We start from the raw sequence: 16,495 nt of genomic DNA on the forward strand, positions 1-16,495 counted from the left end.
CTATTTGACGTTTCTATGTTTGTTGGTGTCACTGTTGCTGCGTTCTTAAACTGGTTACTGTTTGGGTATGATCGGTCCTTTACTTGACACACTGAGTTCAGTCAGACAAAAGTTTACTCCTTATTTGGTCCCTTTATTAACAATCTGTATTTAATATAGCTTAGCCTAGCGTGGTTACGTGCTATGCCATGTACTGTTCAAGTGAACACATGATGAAGTGCATGATGCAACTTATAAGACAAGTAGCAGATCAGGTTTATATATCCTCTTTGACTGTCAAATTTAAGTGCCCGGCTAGCTCAGTCGGTAGAGCATGAGACTCTTAATCTCAGGGTCGTGGGTTCGAGCCCCACGTTGGGCGCAATCCTTTTTAGGTATTCACAGAGCATCTGTGGGTTCGAGGAGTATTATTAATCCGGATTTTAACAGATATAGCTCAGCCCTTAATTGCATAAACGTTTCAAATTAGTCGAGGATATTTGTAATTTCCGGTTATTAGGGATGGGGACTACTGCTACTACTGCTGCTCGTACTGCACCTACACATACTTCTACTACTGCTACTGCTAATACTAATACTACTTTTACTACTGTCACTGTTATTACTACTAAAACAGTTATGCAGACTGCACTATTAATACGTTATAGCTTTGTCACATCCCGTCGGATTTGCCTATGCACCAATTTAAATAGTTTAGCAAGGCAATGCTGGCATGTCTCTGTGGTGCAATCTTTTAGCGCGTTCGGCTAAAGGTTAGCACGTTCGGCTAAAGGTTGGTGGTTCGAGCCCACCCAGGGACGGCACCTTTTGCCGGAATTGTGATATCCTGAAAATTCAAATGATACCTTATTCAAAATCTTTTTACCATTCCTGTCATCATTCCTGCGATCCACTACCTCTTATTATGATTATAATTGGGTTATAGAGGCTTATGGCTTTGTAAAAATCTGTAAAAACACATATGATAAAAAAGTTCAAAAGTCTAAATGGAGTAAACATGCACGTGACTGAATGAAAAGCGCAAAGCATTGCTAAAAATGCAGAAATGTAAAATGAATTGAACTGAAGAATCTGAAAGGACAAATGTATTGCCCTGCTGTGTGTGTGTGTGTGTGTGTGTGTGTGTGTGTGTGTGTGTGTGTGGTGTGTGTGTGTGGTGTGTGTGTGTGTGTGTGTGTGTGTGTGTGTGTGTGTGTGTGTGTGTAAAACGCCTTTCAGAGCACCCAAGATCAGTTCACAGATAAAACAAATAGGAGAAAGAATATCAAAAAAGGAGAAAAAAATATCAGAAATCTAGTCTATATAGCCATATCATAGTCCATAGGCTATATGATAGATCTAGATCTGGGTTGGACTGCACACTGTGTTGCAACAAAGAAAAAACAGGGTTACGATGGCAATGCTGGGATTCAACGGTTTTTAGCATAATATTAGGCATACAATTATGCTGTGGAGTTGTAGGATTTTATGTCAGCATGGGAAAGCCTCATGCATGTGATTACAAACTTATCCATTCACCAAAGAGTATTACTAGCTTGTTCAGATCTAGAACTTTCCCCATTCATTGAGAATGAAAGGGGGAAAGTTAACGCCTCATGCGTTACACGAGGCGTAACGCTTCGTGCCCACTGCACCGTCAGTCAACGGACGTGGGAAGGCGTGGCTGACGGATGGGGGAGTAGTCTTTGCAGAGGCATCCGTCAGCCAATCAAATCGCTTCGCCGGATTCTTCCCGCTTGTTGCGATGCAAGATGACTCGCTTGCCCACTTTCCAGTATCGTCAGAGCCCGAGTCGCGTCACAGTGCTTAAATTTGCACACCCGATCTGATTGGATGACGGATCCGTCGCTGCCGAAAAAGTTGAACATTTTCCAGAAATGAATGGTTCAGACTCACGTTTCCACCTGTAGACGTCAAAGTTCTTGGGCGTGTTGAGGAATGCAAATTTAAAGAGCTACTCGTTAGTATAGTGGTCAGTATCCCCGCCTGTCACGCGGGAGACTGGGATTCAATTACCCGACGGGGAGTAAGGGAATTTTACTCACAGTGCCGAACACATTCAACCTGGCGTTATTTGAGATGCCTGTGAGCAAGACGAGGCCATTGATAACTTGACAAGATTAACGAAATTGAACCCACTATTCACTCTGGTAAACTTTTTAGTTTGGTCAGGATGGCCGATCGGTCTAGGTGCTGCGATCAGGTCGCAGTCTCGTCTGGAAGAGCGGGTTTGAGTCCCATTTTCTGAAGGGAGTTTTGAGGTCACCTTACGAAAAGTGAAATCACTGTCGTCAAGAAACTATTTATTTCAGACGATCTGTTTAAGTTAGGTTCGCCCCGCTCAGTTTGATGTTCCGTGAGAGGTGACGGTTCGCACACTGTGTTTAAGTTGCGTTTTAAGAATTCATAAATAATTATGCACTGCATTGTCCGGGAATCGAACCCGGCCCTCCCGCGTGGCAGGAAGACGAATTCTACCACTGAAACCCCATATGCTCACATTATAGTCACACTTTGGCTCTACAAAAATCACTCTCGAGGACACATTTCCACACCTGCAGGGACTCAAAGTGCTGCTCACTTTAAGAAATACTAGAACGGCCACAGCCCCTCACTTAGTACAGTGGTCAGTATCTCAATTGGCCATGCAATGAAACCAGGAATGTGAAGATTTTGGATTCGCCTCAGTCTGAACGGAAAAGAGCCAATTTGTTTTGGTCCACGACAAATGACCCAGCCCGTATACCGTTGCCTGCAATCAGCCAGATATTCAGCAAAACAGGTGCACTACAATGGCAGCCCAGATACTTTCCAATGTTGCAGACCAGGGCTTCACGCATGACAGGTAATTCTACCAATGCACACACCAACGGCGTGTTAGCTCAAGATTTTGTGCCCCCAGAAATTACTTATTCAGACTCACGTTTCCACCTGTAGACGTCAACGTTCTTGGACGTGTTGAGGAATGTACAAATCTCAGAGTTCCTCGTTAGTATAGTGGTCAGTATCCCCGCCTGTCACGCGGGAGACCGGGGTTCAATTCCCCGACGGGGAGTAAGGCAATTTTACTCACAGTGCCGAACACATTCGACCTGGCGTTATTGAGATGCATGAGGCGTCTGTCAGCAAGACGAGGCCTTGATAACGTGACGAGTTTAACGAAATGGAACCCACTATTCACTCTGGTACACTTATTAGTTTGTGTAAGGATGGCCGATCGGTCTATGGTGCTGCAATCAGGTCGCTGTCTCGTCTGGAAGAGTGGATTTGAGTCCCACTTCTGAAGGGAGTTTTGAGGTCACCTTACGAAAAGTGAAATCACTGTCGTCAAGAACTATTTATTTCAGACGATCTGTTTAGTTAGGTTCACCCGCTCAGTTTGATGTTCGGTGAGAGGTGACCATTCACACAGTGTTCAAGATGCGTTTTAAGAATTCATAATAATTATACACTGCATTGGCCGGGAATCGAACCCAGGCCTCCCGCGTGGCAGGCGAGAATTCTACCACTGAACCACCAATGCTCACATTTAGTCACACTTTGGCTCACAAAATCCTCTCGAGACACATTTCCACCTGCAGGACTCAAAGTGCTTGCTCACTTTAAGAAATACTAGCACGCCACAGCCCCTCATTAGTACAGTGGTCAGTATCCATTGGCCATGCATGAAACCAGGAATGTGAAGATTCTTGGATTCGCTCAGTCTGAACGAAAAGAGCCAATTTGTTTTGGTCACACAAATGACCCAGCCTTATACCTTTGCCTGCAATCAGCCAGAGATTCAGCAGCAGGTGCACTACAATGCAGCCCAGATACATTCCAATGTTGCAGACCAGGGCTTCATGCATGACAGGTAATTCTGCCAATGAAACACCAACGCTTGTTAGCTCAAAAATTTGTGCCCCAGAAATGAATTGGTCAGACTCACGTTTCCACCTGTAGACGTCAAAGTTCTTGGACGTGTTGAGGAACGTGAAATCTCAGAGTTCCTCGTTAGTATAGTGGTCAGTATCCCTGCCTGTCACGCGGGAGACGGGTTTAATTCCCCGACGGGGAGTAAGGGAATTTTACTCACAGTGCCGAACACATTCGACCTGGCGTTATTTGAGATGCATGAGGCGTCTGTCAGCAAGACGAGGCCTTGATAACGTGACGAGTTTAACGAAATGGAACCCACTATTCACTCTGGTACACTTATTAGTTTGTGTCAGGATGGCCGATCGGTCTATGGTGCTGCAATCAGGTCGCTGTCTCGTCTGGAAGAGTGGATTTGAGTCCCACTTCTGAAGGGAGTTTTGAGGTCACCTTACGAAAAGTGAAATCACTGTCAAGAACTATTTATTTCAGACGATCTGTTAAGTTAGGTTCGCCCGCTCAGTTTGATGTTCGGTGAGAGGTGACCATTCGCACACTGTTTTTAAGTTGCGTTTTAAGAATTCTTAATAATTATACACTGCATTGGCCGGCGAGAATTCTACCACTGAACCACCAATGCTCACATTTAGTCACACTTTGGCTCACAAAATCCTCTCGAGACACATTTCCACCTGCAGGACTCAAAGTGCTTGCTCACTTTAAGAAATACTAGAACGCCACAGCCCCTCATTAGTACAGTGGTCAGTATCCATTGGCCATGCATGAAACCAGGAATGTGAAGATTCTTGGTTTCGCTCATGTCTGAACGAAAAGAGCCAATTTGTTTTGGTCACACAAATGACCCAGCCTTATACCTTTGCCTGCAATCAGCCAGACATTCAGCAGCAGGTGCACTACAATGCAGCCCAGGATACTTTCCAATGTTGCAGACCAGGGCTTCACGCATGACAGGTAATTCTACCAATGAAACACCAACGCTTGTAGCTCAAGATTTGTGCCCCCAGAAATTAATTATTCAGACTCACGTTTCCACCTGTAGACGTCAAAGTTCTTGGACGTGTTGAGGAATGTGAAATCTCATAGTTCCTCGTTAGTATAGTGGTCAGTTATCCCAGCCTGTCACGCGGGAGGACCGGGGTTCAATTCCCCGACGGGGAGTAAGGCAATTTTACTCACAGTGCCGAAACACATTCGACCTGGCGTTATTTGAGATGGCATGAGGCGTCTGTCAGCAAGACGAGGCCTTGATAACGTGACGAGTTTAACGAAATGGAACGCACTATTCACTCTGGTACACTTATTAGTTTGTGTCAGGATGGCCGATCGGTCTATGGTGCTGCAATCAGGTCGCTGTCTCGTCTGGAAGAGTGGATTTGAGTCCCACTTCTGAAGGGAGTTTTGAGGTCACCTACGAAAAGTGAAATCACTGTCGTCAAGAACTATTTATTTCAGACGATCTGTTTAGTTAAGTTCACCCGCTCAGTTTGATGTTCGGTGAGAGGTGACCATTCACACAGTGTTTAAGATGCGTTTTAAGAATTCATAACAATTATACACTGCATTGGCCGGGAATCGAACCAGGGCCTCCCCGCGTGGCAGGCGAGAATTCTACCACTGAACCACCAATGCTCACATTTAGTCACACTTTGGCTCACAAAATCCTCTCGAGACACATTTCCACCTGCAGGACTCAAAGTGCTTGCTCACTTTAAGAAATACTAGAACGCCACAGCCCCTCATTAGTACAGTGGTCAGTATCCATGGCCATGCATGAAACCAGGAATGTGGAAGATTCTTTGTTTCGCTCAGTCTGAAACGAAAAGAGCCAATTTGTTTTGGTCACACAAAGACCCAGCCCTATACCTTTGCTGCAATCAGCCAGACATTCAGCAGCAGGTGCACTACAATGCAGCCCGGATACTTTCCAATGTTGCAGACCAGGCGCTATTCACGCATGACAGGTAATTCTACCAATGAAACACCAACGCTTGTTAGCTCAAGATTTTGTCGCCCCCCAGAAATTAATTATTCAGACTCACGTTTTCCACCTGTAGACGTCAAAGTTCTTGGACGTGTTGAGGAATGTGAAATCTCAGAGTTCCTCGTTAGTATAGTGGTCAGTATCCCCGACCTGTCACGCGGGGAGGACCGGGGTTCAATTCCCCCGACGGGGAGTAAGGCAATTTTACTCACAGTGCCAAACACATTCGACCTGGCGTTATTTGAGATGCATGAGGCGTCTGTCAGCAAGACGAGGCCTTGATAACGTGACGAGTTTAACGAAATGGAACCCACTATTCACTCTGGTACACTTATTAGTTTGTGTCAGGATGGCCGATCGGTCTATGGTGCTGCAATCAGGTCGCTGTCTCGTCTGGAAGAGTGGATTTGAGTCCCACTTCTGAAGGGAGTTTTGAGGTCACCTTACGAAAAGTGAAATCACTGTCGTCAAGAACTATTTATTACAGACAGATCTGTTTAGTTAAGGTTCACCCGCTCAGTTTGATGTTCGGTGAGAGGTGACCATTCACACAGTGTGTTAAGATGCGTTTTAAGAATTCATAATAATTATACACTTCATTGGCCGGGAATCGAACCAGGGCCCCCCGCGTGGCAGCGAGAATTCTACCACTGAACCACCAATGCTCACATTTAGTCACACTTTGGCTCACAAAATCCTCTCGAGACACATTTCCACCTGCAGGGCTCAAAGTGCTTGCTCACTTTAAGAAATACTAGAACGCCACAGCCCCTCATAGTACAGTGGTCAGTATCCATTGGCCATGCATGAAACCAGGAATGTGAAGATTCTTGGTTTCGCTCAGTCTGAACGAAAGAGCCAATTTGTTTTGGTCACACAAATGACCCAGCCTTATACCTTTGCCTGCAATCAGCCAGACATTCAGCAGCAGGTGCACTACAATGCAGCCCAGATACTTTCCAATGTTGCAGACCAGGGCTTTCACGCATGACAGGTAATTCTACCAATGAAACACCAACGCTTGTTAGCTCAAGATTTTGTGCCCCCCAGAAATTAATTATTCAGACTCACGTTTCCACCTGTAGACGTCAAAGTTCTTGGACGTGTTGAGGAACGTGAAAATCTCAGAGTTCCTCGTTAGTATAGTGGTCAGTATCCCTGCCTGTCACGCGGGAGACGGGTTTAATTCCCCGACGGGGAGTAAGGGAATTTTACTCACAGTGCCGAACACATTCGACCTGGCGTTATTTGAGATGCATGAGGCGTCTGTGCAGCAAGACGAGGCCATTGATAACGTGACGAGTTTAACAAAATGGAACCCACTATTCACTCTGGTACACTTTTAGTTTGTGTCAGGATGGCCGATCGGTCTATGGTGCTGCAATCAGGTCGCTGTCTCGTCTGGAAGAGTGGATTTGAGTCCCACTTCTGAAGGGAGTTTTGAGGTCACCTTACGAAAAGTGAAATCACTGTCGTCAAGAACTATTTATTTCAGACGATCTGTTTAGTTAGGTTCACCCGCTCAGTTTGATGTTCGGTGAGAGGTGACCATTCACACAGTGTTTAAGATGCGTTTTAAGAATTCATAATAATTATACACTGCATTGGCCGGCGAGGAATTCTACCACTGAACCACCAATGCTCACATTTAGTCACACTTTGGCTCACAAAATCCTCTCGAGACACATTTCCACCTGCAGGACTCAAAGTGCTTGCTCACTTTAAGAAATACTAGAACGCCACAGCCCCTCATTAGTACAGTGGTCAGTATCCATTGGCCATGCATGAAACCAGGAATGTGAAGATTCTTGGTTTCGCTCAGTCTGAACGAAAAGAGCCAATTTGTTTTGGTCACACAAATGACCCAGCCTTATACCTTTGCCTGCAATCAGCCAGACATTCAGCAGCAGGTGCACTACAATGCAGCCCAGATACTTTCCAATGTTGCAGACCAGGGCTTCACGCATGACAGGTAATTCTACCAATGAAACACCAACGCTTGTTAGCTCAAGATTTTGTGCCCCCAGAAATTAATTATTCAGACTCACGTTTCCACCTGTAGACGTCAAAGTTCTTGGACGTGTTGAGGAATGTGAATCTCAGAGTTCCTCGTTAGTATAGTGGTCAGTATCCCCGCCTGTCACGCGGGAGACCGGGGTTCAATTTCCCGACGGGGAGTAAGGCAATTTTACTCACAGTGCCGAAACACATTCGACCTGGCGTTATTTGAGATGCATGAGGCGTCTGTCAGCAAGACGAGGCCTTGATAACGTGACGAGTTTAACGAAATGGAACGCACTATTCACTCTGGTACACTTATTAGTTTGTGTCAGGATGGCCGATCGGTCTATGGTGCTGCAATCAGGTCGCTGTCTCGTCTGGAAGAGTGGATTTGAGTCCCACTTCTGAAGGGAGTTTTGAGGTCACCTTACGAAAAGTGAAATCACTGTCGTCAAGAACTATTTATTTCAGACGATCTGTTTAGTTAGGTTCACCCGCTCAGTTTGATGTTCGGTGAGAGGTGACCATTCACACAGTGTTTAAGATGCGTTTTAAGAATTCATAATAATTATCCACTGCATTGGCCGGGAATCGAACCAGGGCCTCCCGCGTGGCAGGCGAGAATTCTACCACTGAACCACCAATGCTCACATTTAGTCACACTTTGGCTCACAAAATCCTCTCGAGACACATTTCCACCTGCAGGACTCAAAGTGCTTGCTCACTTTAAGAAATACTAGCACGCCACAGCCCCTCATTAGTACAGTGGTCAGTATCCATTGGCCATGCATGAAACCAGGAATGTGAAGATTCTTGGTTTCGCTCAGTCTGAACGAAAAGAGCCAATTTGTTTTGGTCACACAAATGACCCAGCCTTATACCTTTGCCTGCAATCAGCCAGACATTCAGCAGCAGGTGCACTACAATGCAGCCCGGATACTTTCCAATGTTGCAGACCAGGGCTTCACGCATGACAGGTAATTCTACCAATGAAACACCAACGCTTGTTAGCTCAAGATTTTGTGCCCCCAGAAATTAATTATTCAGACTCACGTTTCCACCTGTAGACGTCAAAGTTCTTGGACGTGTTGAGGAATGTGAAATCTCAGAGTTCCTCGTTAGTATAGTGGTCAGTATCCCCGCCTGTCACGCGGGAGACCGGGGTTCAATTCCCCGACGGGGAGTAAGGCAATTTTACTCACAGTGCCGAAACACATTCGACCTGGCGTTATTTGAGATGCATGAGGCGTCTGTCAGCAAGACGAGGCCTTGATAACGTGACGAGTTTAACGAAATGGAACCCACTATTCACTCTGGTACACTTATTAGTTTGTGTCAGGATGGCCGATCGGTCTATGGTGCTGCAATCAGGTCGCTGTCTCGTCTGGAAGAGTGGATTTGAGTCCCACTTCTGAAGGGAGTTTTGAGGTCACCTTACGAAAAGTGAAATCACTGTCGTCAAGAACTATTTATTTCAGACGATCTGTTTAGTTAGGTTCACCCGCTCAGTTTGATGTTCGGTGAGAGGTGACCATTCACACAGTGTGTTAAGATGCGTTTTAAGAATTCATAATAATTATACACTTCATTGGCCGGGAATCGAACCAGGGCCTCCCGCGTGGCAGGCGAGAATTCTACCACTGAACCACCAATGCTCACATTTAGTCACACTTTGGCTCACAAAATCCTCTCGAGACACATTTCCACCTGCAGGACTCAAAGTGCTTGCTCACTTTAAGAAATACTAGAACGCCACAGCCCCTCATTAGTACAGTGGTCAGTATCCATTGGCCATGCATGAAACCAGGAATGTGAAGATTCTTGGTTTCGCTCAGTCTGAACGAAAAGAGCCAATTTGTTTTGGTCACACAAATGACCCAGCCTTATACCTTTGCCTGCAATCAGCCAGACATTCAGCAGCAGGTGCACTACAATGCAGCCCAGATACTTTCCAATGTTGCAGACCAGGGCTTCACGCATGACAGGTAATTCTACCAATGAAACACCAACGCTTGTTAGCTCAAGATTTTGTGCCCCCAGAAATTAATTATTCAGACTCACGTTTCCACCTGTAGACGTCAAAGTTCTTGGACGTGTTGAGGAATGTGAAAATCTCAGAGTTCCTCGTTAGTATAGTGGTCAGTATCCCTGCCTGTCACGCGGGAGACGGGTTTAATTCCCCGACGGGGAGTAAGGGAATTTTACTCACAGTGCCGAACACATTCGACCTGGCGTTATTTGAGATGCATGAGGCGTCTGTGAGCAAGACGAGGCCATTGATAACTTGACGAGTTTAACGAAAATGGAACCCACTATTCACTCTGGTACACTTATTAGTTTGTGTCAGGATGGCCGATCGGTCTATGGTGCTGCAATCAGGTCGCTGTCTCGTCTGGAAGAGTGGATTTGAGTCCCACTTCTGAAGGGAGTTTTGAGGTCACCTTACGAAAAGTGAAATCACTGTCGTCAAGAACTATTTATTTCAGACGATCTGTTTAGTTAGGTTCACCCGCTCAGTTTGATGTTCGGTGAGAGGTGACCATTCACACAGTGTTTAAGATGCGTTTTAAGAATTCATAATAATTATCCACTGCATTGGCCGGGAATCGAACCCGGGCCTCCCGCGTGGCAGGCGAGAATTCTACCACTGAACCACCAATGCTCACATTTAGTCACACTTTGGCTCACAAAATCCTCTCGAGACACATTTCCACCTGCAGGACTCAAAGTGCTTGCTCACTTTAAGAAATACTAGAACGCCACAGCCCCTCATTAGTACAGTGGTCAGTATCCATTGGCCATGCATGAAACCAGGAATGTGAAGATTCTTGGTTTCGCTCAGTCTGAACGAAAAGAGCCAATTTGTTTTGGTCACACAAATGACCCAGCCTTATACCTTTGCCTGCAATCAGCCAGACATTCAGCAGCAGGTGCACTACAATGCAGCCCGGATACTTTCCAATGTTGCAGACCAGGGCTTCACGCATGACAGGTAATTCTACCAATGAAACACCAACGCTTGTTAGCTCAAGATTTTGTGCCCCCAGAAATTAATTATTCAGACTCACGTTTCCACCTGTAGACGTCAAAGTTCTTGGACGTGTTGAGGAATGTGAAATCTCAGAGTTCCTCGTTAGTATAGTGGTCAGTATCCCCGCCTGTCACGCGGGAGACGGGGTTCAATTCCCCGACGGGGAGTAAGGCAATTTTACTCACAGTGCCGAACACATTCGACCTGGCGTTATTTGAGATGCATGAGGCGTCTGTCAGCAAGACGAGGCCTTGATAACGTGACGAGTTTAACGAAATGGAACCCACTATTCACTCTGGTACACTTATTAGTTTGTGTCAGGATGGCCGATCGGTCTATGGTGCTGCAATCAGGTCGCTGTCTCGTCTGGAAGAGTGGATTTGAGTCCCACTTCTGAAGGGAGTTTTGAGGTCACCTTACGAAAAGTGAAATCACTGTCGTCAAGAACTATTTATTTCAGACGATCTGTTTAGTTAAGGTTCACCCGCTCAGTTTGATGTTCGGTGAGAGGTGACCATTCACACAGTGTTTAAGATGCGTTTTAAGAATTCATAATAATTATACACTGCATTGGCCGGGAATCGAACCCGGGCCTCCCGCGTGGCAGGCGAGAATTCTACCACTGAACCACCAATGCTCACATTTAGTCACACTTTGGCTCACAAAATCCTCTCGAGACACATTTCCACCTGCAGGACTCAAAGTGCTTGCTCACTTTAAGAAATACTAGAACGCCACAGCCCCTCATTAGTACAGTGGTCAGTATCCATTGGCCATGCATGAAACCAGGAATGTGAAGATTCTTGGTTTCGCTCAGTCTGAACGAAAAGAGCCAATTTGTTTTGGTCACACAAATGACCCAGCCTTATACCTTTGCCTGCAATCAGCCAGACATTCAGCAGCAGGTGCACTACAATGCAGCCCGGATACTTTCCAATGTTGCAGACCAGGGCTTCACGCATGACAGGTAATTCTACCAATGAAACACCAACGCTTGTTAGCTCAAGATTTTGTGCCCCAGAAATTAATTATTCAGACTCACGTTTCCACCTGTAGACGTCAAGTTCTTGGACGTGTTGAGGAATGTGAAATCTCAGAGTTCCTCGTTAGTATAGTGGTCAGTATCCCCGCCTGTCACGCGGGAGACCGGGGTTCAATTCCCCGACGGGGAGTAAGGCAATTTTACTCACAGTGCCGAACACATTCGACCTGGCGTTATTTGAGATGCATGAGGCGTCTGTCAGCAAGACGAGGCCTTGATAACGTGACGAGTTTAACGAAATGGAACGCACTATTCACTCTGGTACACTTATTAGTTTGTGTCAGGATGGCCGATCGGTCTATGGTGCTGCAATCAGGTCGCTGTCTCGTCTGGAAGAGTGGATTTGAGTCCCACTTCTGAAGGGAGTTTTGAGGTCACCTTACGAAAAGTGAAATCACTGTCGTCAAGAACTATTTATTTCAGACGATCTGTTTAGTTAGGTTCACCCGCTCAGTTTGATGTTCGGTGAGAGGTGACCATTCACACAGTGTTTAAGATGCGTTTTAAGAATTCATAATAATTATACACTGCATTGGCCGGGAATCGAACCCGGGCCTCCCGCGTGGCAGGCGAGAATTCTAACACTGAACCACCAATGCTCACATTTAGTCACACTTTGGCTCACAAAATCCTCTCGAGACACATTTCCACCTGCAGGACTCAAAGTGCTTGCTCACTTTAAGAAATACTAGAACGCCACAGCCCCTCATTAGTACAGTGGTCAGTATCCATTGGCCATGCATGAAACCAGGAATGTGAAGATTCTTGGTTTCGCTCAGTCTGAACGAAAAGAGCCAATTTGTTTTGGTCACACAAATGACCCAGCCTTATACCTTTGCCTGCAATCAGCCAGACATTCAGCAGCAGGTGCACTACAATGCAGCCCGGATACTTTCCAATGTTGCAGACCAGGGCTTCACGCATGACAGGTAATTCTACCAATGAAACACCAACGCTTGTTAGCTCAAGATTTTGTGCCCCCAGAAATTAATTATTCAGACTCACGTTTCCACCTGTAGACGTCAAAGTTCTTGGACGTGTTGAGGAATGTGAAATCTCATAGTTTCTCGTTAGTATAGTGGTCAGTATCCCCGCCTGTCACGCGGGAGACCGGGGTTCAATTCCCCGACGGGGAGTAAGGCAATTTTACTCACAGTGCCGAACACATTCGACCTGGCGTTATTTGAGATGCATGAGGCGTCTGTCAGCAAGACGAGGCCTTGATAACGTGACGAGTTTAACGAAATGGAACGCACTATTCACTCTGGTACACTTATTAGTTTGTGTCAGGATGGCCGATCGGTCTATGGTGCTGCAATCAGGTCGCTGTCTCGTCTGGAAGAGTGGGATTTGAGTCCCACTTCTGAAGGGAATTTTGAGGTCACCTTACGAAAAGTGAAATCACTGTCGTCAAGAACTATTTATTTCAGACGATCTGTTTAGTTAAGGTTCACCCGCTCAGTTTGATGTTCGGTGAGAGGTGACCATTCACACAGTGTTTAAGATGCGTTTTAAGAATTCATAATAATTATACACTGCATTGGCCGGGAAGTCGAACCAGGGCCTCCCCGCGTGGCAGGCGAGAATTCTACCACTGAACCACCAATGCTCACATTTAGTCACACTTTGGCTCACAAAATCCTCTCGAGACACATTTCCACCTGCAGGACTCAAAGTGCTTGCTCACTTTAAGAAATACTAGAACGCCACAGCCCCTCATTAGTACAGTGGTCAGTATCCATTGGCCATGCATGAAACCAGGAATGTGAAGATTCTTGGTTTCGCTCAGTCTGAACGAAAAGAGCCAATTTGTTTTGGTCACACAAATGACCCAGCCTTATACCTTTGCCTGCAATCAGCCAGACATTCAGCAGCAGGTGCACTACAATGCAGCCCAGATACTTTCCAATGTTGCAGACCAGGGCTTCACGCATGACAGGTAATTCTACCAATGAAACACCAACGCTTGTTAGCTCAAGATTTTGTGCCCCAGAAATTAATTATTCAGACTCACGTTTCCACCTGTAGACGTCAAAGTTCTTGGACGTGTTGAGGAACGTGAAATCTCAGAGTTCCTCGTTAGTATAGTGGTCAGTATCCCCTGCCTGTCACGCGGGAGACGGGTTTAATTCCCCGACGGGGAGTAAGGGAATTTACTCACAGTGCCGAAACACATTCGACCTGGCGTTATTTGAGATGCATGAGGCGTCTGTGAGCAAGACGAGGCCATTGATAACTTGACGAGTTTAACAAAATGGAACCCACTATTCACTCTGGTACACTTTTTAGTTTGTGTCAGGATGGCCGATCGGTCTATGGTGCTGCAATCAGGTCGCTGTCTCGTCTGGAAGAGTGGATTTGAGTCCCACTTCTGAAGGGAGTTTTGAGGTCACCTTACGAAAAGTGAAATCACTGTCGTCAAGAACTATTTATTTCAGACGATCTGTTTAGTTAAGGTTCACCCGCTCAGTTTGATGTTCGGTGAGAGGTGACCATTCACACAGTGTTTAAGATGCGTTTTAAGAATTCATAATAATTATACACTCATTGGCGGGAATTCGAACCGGGCCCCCCGCGTGGCAGCGAGAATTCTACCACTGAACCACCAATGCTCACATTTAGTCACACTTTGGCTCACAAAATCCTCTCGAGACACATTTCCACCTGCAGGACTCAAAGTGCTTGCTCACTTTAAGAAATACTAGAACGCCACAGCCCCTCATTAGTACAGTGGTCAGTATCCATTGGCCATGCATGAAACCAGGAATGTGAAGATTCTTGGTTTCGCTCAGTCTGAACGAAAAGAGCCAATTTGTTTTGGTCACACAAATGACCCAGCCTTATACCTTTGCCTGCAATCAGCCAGACATTCAGCAGCAGGTGCACTACAATGCAGCCCGGATACTTTCCAATGTTGCAGACCAGGGCTTCACGCATGACAGGTAATTCTACCAATGAAACACCAACGCTTGTTAGCTCAAGATTTTGTGCCCCCAGAAATTAATTATTCAGACTCACGTTTCCACCTGTAGACGTCAAAGTTCTTGGACGTGTTGAGGAATGTGAAATCTCAGAGTTCCTCGTTAGTATAGTGGTCAGTATCCCCGCCTGTCACGCGGGAGACCGGGGTTCAATTCCCCTGACGGGGAGTAAGGCAATTTTACTCACAGTGCCGAAACACATTCGACCTGGCGTTATTTGAGATGCATGAGGCGTCTGTCAGCAAGACGAGGCCTTGATAACGTGACGAGTTTAACGAAATGGAACCCACTATTCACTCTGGTACACTTATTAGTTTGTGTCAGGATGGCCGATCGGTCTATGGTGCTGCAATCAGGTCGCTGTCTCGTCTGGAAGAGTGGATTTGAGTCCCACTTCTGAAGGGAGTTTTGAGGTCACCTTACGAAAGTGAAATCACTGTCGTCAAGAACTATTTATTTCAGACGATCTGTTTAGTTAGGTTCACCCGCTCAGTTTGATGTTCGGTGAGAGGTGACCATTCACACAGTGTTTATGATGCGTTTTAAGAATTCATAATAATCATACACTGCATTGGCCGGGAATCGAACCCGGGCCTCCCGCGTGGCAGGCGAGAATTCTACCACTGAACCACCAATGCTCACATTTAGTCACACTTTCGGCTCACAAAATCCTCTCGAGACACATTTCCACCTGCAGGACTCAAAGTGCTTGCTCACTTTAAGAAATACTAGAACGCCACAGCCCCTCATTAGTACAGTGGTCAGTATCCATTGGCCATGCATGAAACCAGGAATGTGAAGATTCTTGGTTTCGCTCAGTCTGAACGAAAAGAGCCAATTTGTTTTGGTCACACAAATGACCCAGCCTTATACCTTTGCCTGCAATCAGCCAGACATTCAGCAGCAGGTGCACTACAATGCAGCCCAGATACTTTCCAATGTTGCAGACCAGGGCTTCACGCATGACAGGTAATTCTACCAATGAAACACCAACGCTTGTTAGCTCAAGAATTTGTGCCCCCAGAAATGAATTATTCAGACTCACGTTTCCACCTGTAGACGTCAAAGTTCTTGGACGTGTTGAGGAATGTGAAATCTCAGAGTTCCTCGTTAGTATAGTGGTCAGTATCCCCGCCTGTCACGCGGGAGACCGGGGTTCAATTCCCCGACGGGGAGTTAGGCAATTTTACTCACAGTGCCGAACACATTCGACCTGGCGTTATTTGAGATGCATGAGGCGTCTGTCAGCAAGACGAGGCCTTGATAACGTGACGAGTTTAACGAAATGGAACCCACTATTCACTCTGGTACACTTATTAGTTTGTGTCAGGATGGCCGATCGGTCTATGGTGCTGCAATCAGGTCGCTGTCTCGTCTGGAAGAGTGGATTTGAGTCCCACTTCTGAAGGGAGTTTTGAGGTCACCTTACGAAAAGTGAAATCACTGTCGTCAAGAACTATTTATTTCAGACGATCTGTTTAGTTAGGTTCACCCGCTCAGTTTGATGTTCGGTGAGAGGTGACCATTCACACAGTGTTTAAGATGCGTTTTAAGAATTCATAATAATTATCCACTGCATTGGC

At 46.0% G+C, this 16,495-nt stretch overlaps 19 non-coding genes across 19 annotated transcripts; 10 read left to right on the plus strand and 9 right to left on the minus strand.

The window, feature by feature from the left end:
* Positions 1-288: 288 nt before the first annotated feature.
* Positions 289-361, plus strand: trnak-cuu (transfer RNA lysine (anticodon CUU)). Its single transcript has one exon. It is a non-coding gene; the product is annotated as a tRNA-Lys (tRNA).
* A 2,622-nt stretch (positions 362-2,983) lies between these two features.
* trnad-guc (transfer RNA aspartic acid (anticodon GUC)) lies at positions 2,984-3,055 on the plus strand. The gene has a single exon. It is a non-coding gene; the product is annotated as a tRNA-Asp (tRNA).
* A 397-nt stretch (positions 3,056-3,452) lies between these two features.
* trnag-gcc (transfer RNA glycine (anticodon GCC)) lies at positions 3,453-3,523 on the minus strand. Its single transcript has one exon. It is a non-coding gene; the product is annotated as a tRNA-Gly (tRNA).
* A 1,437-nt stretch (positions 3,524-4,960) lies between these two features.
* On the plus strand, positions 4,961-5,034 carry trnad-guc (transfer RNA aspartic acid (anticodon GUC)). The gene has a single exon. It is a non-coding gene; the product is annotated as a tRNA-Asp (tRNA).
* Positions 5,035-5,433: 399 nt separating this feature from the next.
* Positions 5,434-5,505, minus strand: trnag-gcc (transfer RNA glycine (anticodon GCC)). Its single transcript has one exon. It is a non-coding gene; the product is annotated as a tRNA-Gly (tRNA).
* Positions 5,506-7,963: 2,458 nt separating this feature from the next.
* trnad-guc (transfer RNA aspartic acid (anticodon GUC)) lies at positions 7,964-8,035 on the plus strand. Its single transcript has one exon. It is a non-coding gene; the product is annotated as a tRNA-Asp (tRNA).
* Positions 8,036-8,434: 399 nt separating this feature from the next.
* Positions 8,435-8,505, minus strand: trnag-gcc (transfer RNA glycine (anticodon GCC)). Its single transcript has one exon. It is a non-coding gene; the product is annotated as a tRNA-Gly (tRNA).
* A 465-nt stretch (positions 8,506-8,970) lies between these two features.
* trnad-guc (transfer RNA aspartic acid (anticodon GUC)) lies at positions 8,971-9,042 on the plus strand. Its single transcript has one exon. It is a non-coding gene; the product is annotated as a tRNA-Asp (tRNA).
* Positions 9,043-9,442: 400 nt separating this feature from the next.
* On the minus strand, positions 9,443-9,513 carry trnag-gcc (transfer RNA glycine (anticodon GCC)). Its single transcript has one exon. It is a non-coding gene; the product is annotated as a tRNA-Gly (tRNA).
* A 936-nt stretch (positions 9,514-10,449) lies between these two features.
* On the minus strand, positions 10,450-10,520 carry trnag-gcc (transfer RNA glycine (anticodon GCC)). The gene has a single exon. It is a non-coding gene; the product is annotated as a tRNA-Gly (tRNA).
* Positions 10,521-10,985: 465 nt separating this feature from the next.
* On the plus strand, positions 10,986-11,056 carry trnad-guc (transfer RNA aspartic acid (anticodon GUC)). The gene has a single exon. It is a non-coding gene; the product is annotated as a tRNA-Asp (tRNA).
* Positions 11,057-11,455: 399 nt separating this feature from the next.
* trnag-gcc (transfer RNA glycine (anticodon GCC)) lies at positions 11,456-11,526 on the minus strand. Its single transcript has one exon. It is a non-coding gene; the product is annotated as a tRNA-Gly (tRNA).
* A 463-nt stretch (positions 11,527-11,989) lies between these two features.
* Positions 11,990-12,061, plus strand: trnad-guc (transfer RNA aspartic acid (anticodon GUC)). The gene has a single exon. It is a non-coding gene; the product is annotated as a tRNA-Asp (tRNA).
* A 398-nt stretch (positions 12,062-12,459) lies between these two features.
* trnag-gcc (transfer RNA glycine (anticodon GCC)) lies at positions 12,460-12,530 on the minus strand. Its single transcript has one exon. It is a non-coding gene; the product is annotated as a tRNA-Gly (tRNA).
* Positions 12,531-12,995: 465 nt separating this feature from the next.
* trnad-guc (transfer RNA aspartic acid (anticodon GUC)) lies at positions 12,996-13,067 on the plus strand. The gene has a single exon. It is a non-coding gene; the product is annotated as a tRNA-Asp (tRNA).
* A 400-nt stretch (positions 13,068-13,467) lies between these two features.
* trnag-gcc (transfer RNA glycine (anticodon GCC)) lies at positions 13,468-13,540 on the minus strand. The gene has a single exon. It is a non-coding gene; the product is annotated as a tRNA-Gly (tRNA).
* Positions 13,541-15,008: 1,468 nt separating this feature from the next.
* Positions 15,009-15,081, plus strand: trnad-guc (transfer RNA aspartic acid (anticodon GUC)). The gene has a single exon. It is a non-coding gene; the product is annotated as a tRNA-Asp (tRNA).
* A 398-nt stretch (positions 15,082-15,479) lies between these two features.
* Positions 15,480-15,550, minus strand: trnag-gcc (transfer RNA glycine (anticodon GCC)). The gene has a single exon. It is a non-coding gene; the product is annotated as a tRNA-Gly (tRNA).
* Positions 15,551-16,016: 466 nt separating this feature from the next.
* Positions 16,017-16,088, plus strand: trnad-guc (transfer RNA aspartic acid (anticodon GUC)). Its single transcript has one exon. It is a non-coding gene; the product is annotated as a tRNA-Asp (tRNA).
* The last annotated feature ends 407 nt before the right edge of the window (positions 16,089-16,495 follow it).

The sequence above is a fragment of the Gadus morhua genome, chromosome 4, assembly GCF_902167405.1.
Source record: "Gadus morhua chromosome 4, gadMor3.0, whole genome shotgun sequence".
Classification (NCBI taxonomy): Eukaryota; Metazoa; Chordata; class Actinopteri; order Gadiformes; family Gadidae; genus Gadus; species Gadus morhua.